This window comes from Stigmatopora argus, chromosome 12 (genome assembly GCF_051989625.1).
Source record: "Stigmatopora argus isolate UIUO_Sarg chromosome 12, RoL_Sarg_1.0, whole genome shotgun sequence".
Lineage (NCBI taxonomy): Eukaryota > Metazoa > Chordata > Actinopteri > Syngnathiformes > Syngnathidae > Stigmatopora > Stigmatopora argus.
Window position 1 is genome coordinate 3681900 of NC_135398.1, and position 10520 is coordinate 3692419.

Here is a 10520-nt window from a genome sequence, read left to right on the forward strand (position 1 = left end):
AAACCAAGACACTACAGGCAAAAGCTCTCATTAAAGAGAGCCAGTGGCTTTGAAATTACCAAGAATTTACCAGTCAGGACCAACTGGGAGTCAGTCGTGCCTGGCGGTTTCTAAGCGTGTGGCCCGCTGAGTACATAGACTTCATAAATAGTATCAGGTCTGCCCTTCCCACCCCCACCCTGGCCTACAATCGCCAATCCTGGATGAGGAGGCCAAGGCAGATGCTTTGGCGTGTGGCCCGGACCAAGCCTTCTAGGAAATACCCTTCACAAACAACTCACAAGTGACAACGTGTATTCAGGTCAACGAGCAACAGACGCATTCAAGCAACAAGTTCAAAGGACATAGACCAAAGGTGAGGGCTGCAAAACCTGTCTGCAAACGCCAGACACCAACCCTTCTTGTTCGGCTCATTAGAGAACCAAATTAGGGAATATATTGACCTAAATAGTGTTTTCTAAAGGTCACTATTTAAGACAAGAATCAATAAACCAATATACCAACGATAAGTCAATAAACTCATCAAGGCAAGGATTCTATCTAATTATTGTCCAATAACACCCAATCTTGCATTTACCAAATGCTTGACAGGCTACCAAGAAAAAAGGAACATATTGATTCTGAGATATTTCTCCATTTTGAGCCGTAACAACTACTATTGGTCAATTTCAACTATCAACATCCGACCACAGTCTGGATAAACAGAGTGTGCTATCATAAAAAGCAGAACAATTAGGGGGCAAAAAAAAGTCAAATAAATTTGCTGCAGCACAATACATTGGAGGATTGCATCGTGAAATATCCAGCCACCATATAACAACACCCAAATAGCACCAGCTGCCTGCAGAATGTTTTACAGTGGACAGAGGCCTCGTATGGCCCTTGTAATGTAGTCAGCAGAACAAAGCAGTAGGACAGCTTGATAACAAAGTGCCTTGAATTTAAATGACAATGCACCATTCCGCATTTGTCTAGTAGGACTTCAAGGTTAAGGTGGGCAAAAGTGGTACATTTTTATCAAAGCTATTCAACGCACTTGTTCAACTGTCAAAATGCCGCAAAAAAAAGCAATGCTGAATGTGACCCTAAAAACCAATTATAACCCCATCAACACCCACTCAAAAAATTCCAGCAAGACTCAAAATCCTAAATTAGCCAACATTGAAAATATTCCATACATGCAAAATGGTATAATAATTTTCACAAATCTATTGCCTTTTTATTTGTGAAAATTACGATTTTCAACAATTTCACAAAAATGGTTAATATGACGACTGTTTTTTTTAACCATGCACCAAAGTTAGTTATGCTAATTCATAGCTGGTTGCTGTAACTGACTACAATGATTAGCTGATGGAGAAATCACGAGGGATTCATAAAAACATAACAACAATCTGCACAGTTCCCTGGCTGATGTGTTGAAAAAAATATTTAATTATGTCATTTAATTCAACTTAAAAATGATACTTTTAAAATGGAATAGCTTGAAACCAGTCTCCCTCAATGCCTATTTATTTACCTGTTTACTCCTTACCTGAAGAGTCATCTCAAGCCTCTTTTTTAATTGAAATGAATGCTTTTATTGTCATTATACAAGTATAATAAGATTTGAAGCTTTCACCACATAGTGCACAAATAACAACAAAAAACAAACAGACAAATAATAAATGAATAAATACATATATACACACATATATATAAATAAAATACATAAATATATAAAATAAATATAAAAATACATAAAGAAATAAGTAGTCCAAGTGTGATCAGCAGAGTGGAGCGCCCAACACCACCAATTTCTGGTGGTATTTGATATGAAGTCATAGATCGTGCACTATTGTTGGCTACCAACGCGCTAACAGGTGTCCTTCAAGGTATTTGTTAGAGAAATAGCATTTGCGAGTTCACAAATGTTGATCACAAAAAATGTGCATGTTCTCCATCTATAGTGTATTCATATGCATATATGGAGAAACATTACAGGTGGGATGCTTCTCCCCCATCACAAATAAATCACATTTCTCGTTATTAGTGAGCATCCACCTCATCTTCTCTTATGATTAGTGTTGTCATTGGCCATACTGTATCCAATATGTAGTATCAGAATTGGACTGAAAACAGCCTATTGTCTTTTTTTCCCTCGTCACACTGACTTGACACATCGTCACATTATGCCACTTGTGCAAAAAAAAAGAAAAAAAAAGTCGGTCTTGTATCACTTAAGCCACAGAGTGTGAATTTCGCCTCGGACAGAGCAGGCACAGTGGAGGAATAAAAAGACGATACACTGGCTGATTCTTAAATTACACCCAATGCTTTTAGCGGGCAATGGATATTTGGCCATCCAAACGAAAGGGACTTAATTCTTCCAATCCAGTTCTTTCTCACACGCAGTCGAGGCCTTGTGATTCTTTCTTCTTTATAAATGCATGTTATGCAATTTGGAGAAACTATCAGACCGCGCTTTCGTCCTTTGATGGAGACGGTCCGAGCTTCGCTTCGACCAAGGCGATAATTTGCACCCTGCAAAATTGCCACGCAGGACACCGCGGGCGTCGCTTTAGAAAACCTTCCCATGCGCATTAAAAACAGCCCCCACACACACTCTTCTTTTCCCAGATTGGATTCAGCCTTGAGGAACGCTATGGGCTATCAACAATGAGCTATGCATCAGCACAATTAAAAATAAAAGGGGGTGGGGGGCGGTTACAAAAGGAAAAACTGGTAGATTTTGCTGTTGATTGACAGGTGTCAGCGACATCCTCCAACAGATTTTTTTTTATTGCTGGTTGTGACGTCATTGATGCAAACCCACAGGCATCGGCGTTGCATGCATGCCATCCAAATAAAAATTAATAAAATAAAAAGGTGAGAGGAGGGGGTGCATGTTCTGCAGGTTCAAAAACTGCAATTTTTGTATTGCACAAATGATTTAATAACGCTGCCATTAGGGACACCTTATCATTGCGCACCCCCCTCTCCATTTATTTATTTATTTTAAACTCATTAAAGCGAAGATTCCGTCATTCGTCGCCCTCGAATGATCGTGCATTTGACAAAATTAACGTCATTAACCCAGTTTAATTGCAATGATGCCTCATGTTATGCTGCAAGTGTGCAAAAATTAGCTCGGGCTACTGCTTCAAGCGGTCAGTCAACGCCAGGGCTGCTGACCTTTGCTTAGGTTACACCCCCGCAACCCCCCCAAAAGCCCCCCTTCTTGCCCCCCAAAACTGATTCCGTGACACGCTCCCAAGCCAAAAACCTCGTCAATCGGCAGCACAAGTTCAATTGAAGAAGAAAACTGGTGGCAAGAACACTTACGGAGTCTCCTCGATGTCGCCGCCGTCGTTGGCATGTCTTTCTCCCCGGTACCAACACCCGCACCTCTCGCTTGGAAGAAGCGCTCCGCGTCCTTCACTTCGTGGCCAACCGAGGGAAAGAAAATCCAACGTTAGGGCGATCAAAAAAAGGAAAAGAGTAAAACAAGTCCAAGGGGTTGTAGAGATTTCAAAACAAACCATGAAAGAGTCGGGAACGAAGAAAACACGAGGTCCTGTCGCGACCGGCTGGTCCAGACGAGTGTGTGGATCTATTAGGCGCCCGTGTGCGCATGGGCACCAAAAAAAACGGACCCCCCACCCCTCTAAAATATAAATAAATAAATAACAAAAGTGTGTTTATATAAGTCCTCGAGTAAATATATTAGGCACTCGCGTCCCTCGTTAGATCAGCCACCGCGAGACGTGGGAGCGGGTGGAATCGGGTTTTTTCCCCCGGCTTCCCGTTACTCCGTTCCGCTTCTTTCCTCGTTTTGGAGGAGAGACACGACTCGCTCCGGTCGGTCCGCCGGCAGGCGCTTCGGGTTCACTCGGCAATCTCCGGCGGTTTCCGGACAATCGTGGGAAAACAATACCTCAGTAGAGTTGAAACCTCCCTTTTACAGCGGAGATGTGCTATTTACGTCATCGGGAAAAAATATTGATCTGGTTTAACGTTTATTTAAATGTCTAGGACAATTGCAAGAACAGATTTGGACACCCCTAGCCCAGAGGAGAATTGATTAGATATTTAATTAACATTAATTCACTTCCCATTCTATTTATCCTCAAGTCTCAGCGGATAAGTGGTTAACGTGATCTCGCAGTTCTGGGGTTGAGGGTTCGATCCCACGTCGGTCATCACTGTATGGAGTTTGCATGTTCTCCCCGGGCTCGCGTGGGTTTTGCACTGGGTACTCCGATTTCCTCCCACATCCCAAAAACATGCAGGTTTAACACTCTAAATTGCCCTTAGCTATGATTGGTTGTCAGTCCCCTTGTGCCCTGTGATTGGTTTGCTACCGATTCAGTGTGACCTCCGCCTGGTGCCTGTAGTTAGCTGGGATAGGGTACAGCACCCCCAGTGACCCTTGTGAGGATAACCGGTTAAGAAATTGAATGAAAGGCTAAATTATCATCACAAGGGGGCAGGGGTGCTGGAGCCTATCACAGCCAACTTTGGACAGTAGGCAGAGGACACCCTGAATAGCTTTGCAGACTATCACAGAGGACAATGAAACCAACAAACAAACAAAAAACATTAAATTTCTCTCTTCTTTTCTGGACTTCCAAGTGAAATATATAGCTTTTTATTAGGAGACACGAAATGTCTGTGCAAATAAAGCTTTCTTTTGTTCAACCAGAATGATCCTGTACACTTTTTTTATCATTTCTACATTACCTTCACTTGGGAACTGGCCAGGGAGTCTCCAAAGAACCCCAACATGCTCCAGAAAATCTACAAAAGATGGGAAACTAAAGAAACAAAAGGAACAGATGCATTAAAATTACATTGCAACGTTGAAGGAAGTGAAGCAATAGAGAAAATTCAGTAATCCTAATATAAAATTTATCAAAACACTGCACCCAGCTCATCAGACGACTTCCACACAAATAGATTGCCTTCCCGCTAACCCACTATCGTTTCCCACTAAAACCCCATTCGTCATCCTTGCTCTCACCTTGTCAAGACTCAGGGCAATACTGTGATTTATAATTTATACGCACAAACGTGCCAACTTTTTCCTTTCCTCTTTCACCGAAAATTTGTTTGGAAGACAAATGGTGGAGTTGGGCGGTGTCCAGTCTTTGCAATCATCATTCACGCTACTTTAGATGAAATAAAGCCAGTGGCGGTCCGTGCATTTTCTCGTAGCGCCTTCAACGGGTAAAATCCACTTCCTAGCAGCATTTAATGATTAAATACAAATACTGGAGCTCTTCAGACATTACAACCGGGCCGGGGGATGATTTTCCCGGGAAAAGACAGCGATGAACGTCAATATCGTACCGGCAAACATTGCCCGAAAATGGGGTAAAATCCAGCCGAAAACAGCATTTATTGATTTAATACAACTACTGGAGCTTTTTAGACATCAGAACCGAGCTTGGAGTATCATTTCCCCGGGAAAAAGACAGCGATGAACGTCGATACGTTCATATAGGTGAAACGGCAATAATTGCACTAAAATCCACTTCCTAGCAGCATTTAGTGATTAAATACAAACACTGGAGCTTAAATACAAACACTGGAGCTTTTCAGATATCAGAACTTGGCCCACAATTGAAATATTATTTAGGAATATAGCCATATTTTACTCACCAAAAATCATCTTTAACTGTACACAATATCCATCCTCCTTTCTTTCTTCCTTCTTTTATATCGCCATCGAAGCTAATGCTGAAAGTCGAGCCTGTCCTGTCATATTTCTGGCATAGTCCGTCTTGAAAATGGCTTTAAATCAACGCAATATATTTGCTTGTGCAGCTAGCTCCAGCTACAGTTTGGTAGCTCTGGCTAATGACTAGTCTCATAGTTGGTGAAAGTGATGACGTATCCCTACACCTGCGACAATGCATTGTGGAGGTGCCAACTCGAAATCTGATTGGTTAGAGCAACAGTCTTATTGACGCTTGTTTAAAGCGGCAGAGCCTGCAGAACTGATTGTGAAGGCCTTGAGGCAGATTTCTAACGCTGGCAACAAATAACGGCTCAAATGTGATTGGTTAAATGCTTCAATATGAAAACACATCTGGAAGCAGTGCAATCAGGGGGAAAGGAAGCTAACAGACAATATGGAATTATTTAATAAGTATTGATGGACAAAATATAATATATGATTCAGATATTTCTTAGGCCAGCAGAGAAGGCCTTGAAGGCCCTGACGGCCCACCACTGAATAAAGCACAAATAATAGTCGACTAAATCAGGATTCTTTACTCAAGTGTTTTTATAACTCAGTGGGAATGTTCAGAAAGGATGATCTAGCTCTCCACTGAAATGGTTAAAGATCCTTGTGATGCTAAGGTATGGTTTATGGCTTTATCAATACTAAGGCTGTGTTTGCAGTCAATTCCCAAAATTGGAATTGGGCATTACGCCATTAGCCTAAGGCCAAGATTTGTGCAGGTCCCCGGCATTAAATGGCTGCCAAAGTGGTAAACAGAATAATGGTGTGATGCTTCTTAATTGAAACCTTAAGAGCATAAAAAAACAAAAACAAAAGTCGACTATCCTAATACGCTTGGACCTAATTGTCCCCGTACGTTTCAAATGAGTCTCATCTATATATAGTAGTTACGATTACTAGAGGGGACTTTATCTCCTCTTAAGTGCACAAATAATAACCTTGGCCTGTACACAATGTCCTTTTTCAGACAATAAAAAGCATTATCACATTGAGAAGGCGAACACATTAAGCAGTGAAAGGTGCCAAAATGAAGCAAAAAGTACATTTAGAAAGTCTTGGGTTTTTCATGACTCACAACACCAGCTTTTCCATTTTTTCGCTATATATCACTCCTATGTTGATGACCTTTATAAACATGTTTTTTTTTTCTAATACACTCATACCTATCAACGTTTTTCGGGTATAGGATTTTTTTAAGTACATTTTTTTGTAAAACCGATCTCGTTTTACCCATTTCGGCTCTAATCCGGATCGTCTCGGTCACTGGTAGCAGACAATTGGTAAAGTTGTCATGCTTTGAGCATTATATGCACACACGGGCCAGTCACTTCTGCCCTTTTCACTATAGAAATATAGTGTGTCAGCAAGCAATGTACCCAGACAGTCAAGCTGTCAATGTCATACAGCGACATCTACAGAATCTTGAATTTAGTGCATACTGATTGGGCATTATGTCCACTTTAGAGACAATTTTAGACTTTTAAGTGTGCCCTGTGTGAGTAAATCTGTGCCGCGTTGCATTTGTACGTTTTTTTTAAATCGCTTAATAAGGGGAATTGCAATTATTAATAAGGGGAGCAATTGGCTAAGGTTGACAGGTATGTACAACTTTTCTACTCATATGCTGAACTCTCCTGGCAAAACTCTTTCACTTGTCTTTCCTTTACCGCAACGCGGTCAGAGCTATCAAACCCATTTCCAAACATAACACACCGGGAATGAAACTTGGATCCTCATATTGGCTACCCCTGCTTTATAAATATTTTATTGATCTCTGTGGGGAAATAAGAGAGGGGGAAATTAATGTAAAGTGATTCATTTTGGTCCCAAGCCCTCACACTTGATAAGTGACAGCAGCAAAGCTAATTTATTGAGTTCACTTTTTTGTCGCTCTTCAAACTAAATCTCAAAATTCTATGTATAGTACTCATATTCAATGAGAACAACTACAGTTCACAGCATTTTTCCATAAATGAATTAGAAAGCAAAGCTTTTAACATATATATTATTGTTTTTTTCTTCCTTGCACGCAATCTTTACTTACTTGTTATTATGTGTTATTGTGTCAAATTGTTACACACCCTCCAATGCAAAGAGGTTCCTCTGAGGAAACACTAGCAGTAAATTATATATAAAATAGAAAAAGTTGATTCAACGTGGCTACAAGCCATAAGTGTAGTACAAATACACAAAAAATGATTAAAAATACAGACCTAAAACCATACATGTAAACCTCATCCAATTTCTCCCCTTATTAATGATTGTAATTCCCCTAATTAAGCGATAAAAAAACGTACAAATGCAAGGCGGCACATATTTACTCACATTGGGCGCACTTAAAAGTCTAAAATTTTCTCCAAAATGGACGGGGTGCCCAATCAGTATGCACTAAATTCAAGATTCTGTAGATGTCGCTGTATGACACTGACATTTTGACTGTCTGAGTACATTGCTTGCTGACACGCTATATTTATATAGTGAAAAAGGCGGATGTGGAAAAGGCAAATGCGCGTACGCATATCATGCTTAAAGCATGACAATATTAGCAGTTGACGATGACGTTTTCGTCTGCTAAAAGTGAACGAGACGATCCGGATTAGAGCTGAAATGGGTAAAAACAAGATTAGTTTTACAAAAAAACGTACTTGAAAAATATCCCGTACAAAAGCTGTTATATGGCGTACACCAAGGGTGTCAAACTCGGGTTGGTTCACGGGCCGCGTTAACGTCAACTTGACATCATGCGGGCCGGACAATTTCAGATATAATATTTAGATTTTTTTTAAATAAATGGATTAAAAAAACTGGATTAAAATCCTTGAATATTCAGTTTTTTATAGATATAAAACAATGTTTATTTTAGCTTTTTTATATATATTTTTAGATTTTACAAAATGATTTTTGAACTAAAAACACGGAAAAAATGATTAAAAAATTACAATTATTGATTTAAAAGGGGGAAAATCGGGAAATTTATTATACATCTATACTCTTCATTTTAATTTGATCCCAAAACAGAAAGTCGGCACTCATGATTTACTTTCCCGGGCCACACAAAATGATGCGGCGGACCAGATTTGGCCCCCGGGCCGCCACTTTGACCCATGTGGCGTACACAATTTAAAATGATCAAAAAACGTATATAACATGGGAAAAATAATTAGTTGACAGGTATGTAAAACTCTATAGACTAAAATGATTAAAAGCATGAACATACGTAGAGAACTATAATTATTTGTCATTTTCAATATAAAATAAACATACCTAAAGGGAGGCAAAGTCAATTTTGCTAAGTAATGTATTTTCTTGAATGACTTGTTTAAGTGCATGAACCAGATTATTGCACCGCCTGTCATCAACCTCCATTTTGCATTTTGACTAGAAAACTAGGAAAATCCCCGTGGAGGAAAATGATTGGAATTTAACACATAAACCACACAGTCTGATATATCACACGGCTAACTTGACAGTGAAACCAAATCATTTACTCACCTGAAACACACTCTAGTCCACAATTACTGGTTTTAAGCGAATTTCCATACAACGTGTAATGACGAGCGACAGTTTGCCGCATAATGAGAAAGGTGTCCCGCTGTGTTTTCGGGCCACAACTCAAATCCATTTTCGGTCAGGCGTCGTAATTGCTTTAGATCACTTCTTTAAAAGTAATATCACATCCGCAAAATTTGTCTTCAATTGAAATTTAAAAGGCAAGACTGTTATCTCATGAAGCACTTGTAAATTTGCTGCTACTCTTCAGAGAGAAGAAAAAAAATTGCAAGAAGCCTTATCTTTAAGATTCTTTGTTGCCTCATTTGGAGAGATGGCACACTTTTTCTTCACTCTTCTTTTCTGATTGGCAGTGTAAGAAAGTGATCATCACAATTACTCTAAACCAAGGGTGTCAGACTCGGGTTCGTTCGCGGGCCGCTTTAACGTCAACTTGATTTCACGCAGGCCGGAGCATTTTAGATATAATATTTAGATTTTTTTTAATAATGAATTAAAAGAACTGGATTAAAATCCCTGAATATTCAGTTTTTTATAGATCTAAAACAATGTTTATTTTAGCTTTTTTTAAAATATATTTTTAGATTTTACAAAATGATTTTTGAACAAAAAACACAGAAAAAATAATTTAAAAAATTACAATTATTGATTTAAAAGGGGGGAAAATCAGGAAATTTAATATACATCTATACTCTTCATTTTAATTTGATCCTAAAACAGAAAGTCGGCACATTATTTACTTTCTCGGGCCACACAAAATGATGTGGCGGGCCAGATTTGGCCCGGGGCCGCCACTTTGACACACGTGCTCTAAACAAAGTGATCTCCTATTTATGATGACCCAGAGGTAACAAAAAAAAAATAACACAACGTATTTCTCGCATATTGACCGCCTAGTACAAATGTGTTATTTTGATGGGAAAATCTTAAGAAAAATCATCCCAGTTTTGTGCATGTCAAATTTAATTTGTGCACATATAAACCATACCCTTGATACAGTCATTTTTTTGTTACAAATACGGCTGATATGCGAGAAAATACGTTACCTAATGTGTCCAGTGGCCCAAGAACATGTGATCATGAAGTAAATAAGGGTCAGCTATATTATACAAAACACTTTAAGATATGATTCTTCAAAACAAAAAGCATGCAGTTGTCTGAAATGCAATATGGCATCTATTTGAAGAAAAGACTGTCGTGGCTTATCCAAGATTAAATTAGCATCATTCAGCTTTTTCACTGAATACAGAAGGACACACTGTAATTTCTTATGTGTGAT

General features: G+C 39.3%; 1 protein-coding gene across 1 annotated transcript in view; it reads right to left on the reverse strand.

The window, feature by feature from the left end:
* The window catches only part of ptprfb (protein tyrosine phosphatase receptor type Fb), a 160595-nt gene extending 156730 nt beyond the window's left edge, over nucleotides 1-3865 (reverse strand). The window contains exons 1-2 of the mRNA XM_077616357.1: nucleotides 3522-3865; nucleotides 3325-3420 (exon numbers count right to left, since the gene is read on the reverse strand). The gene's annotated coding sequence lies outside the window, so the exon portion shown is untranslated. The remainder of the gene's footprint in view (nucleotides 1-3324; nucleotides 3421-3521) is intronic.
* Between the last annotated feature and the right edge of the window lie 6655 nt (nucleotides 3866-10520).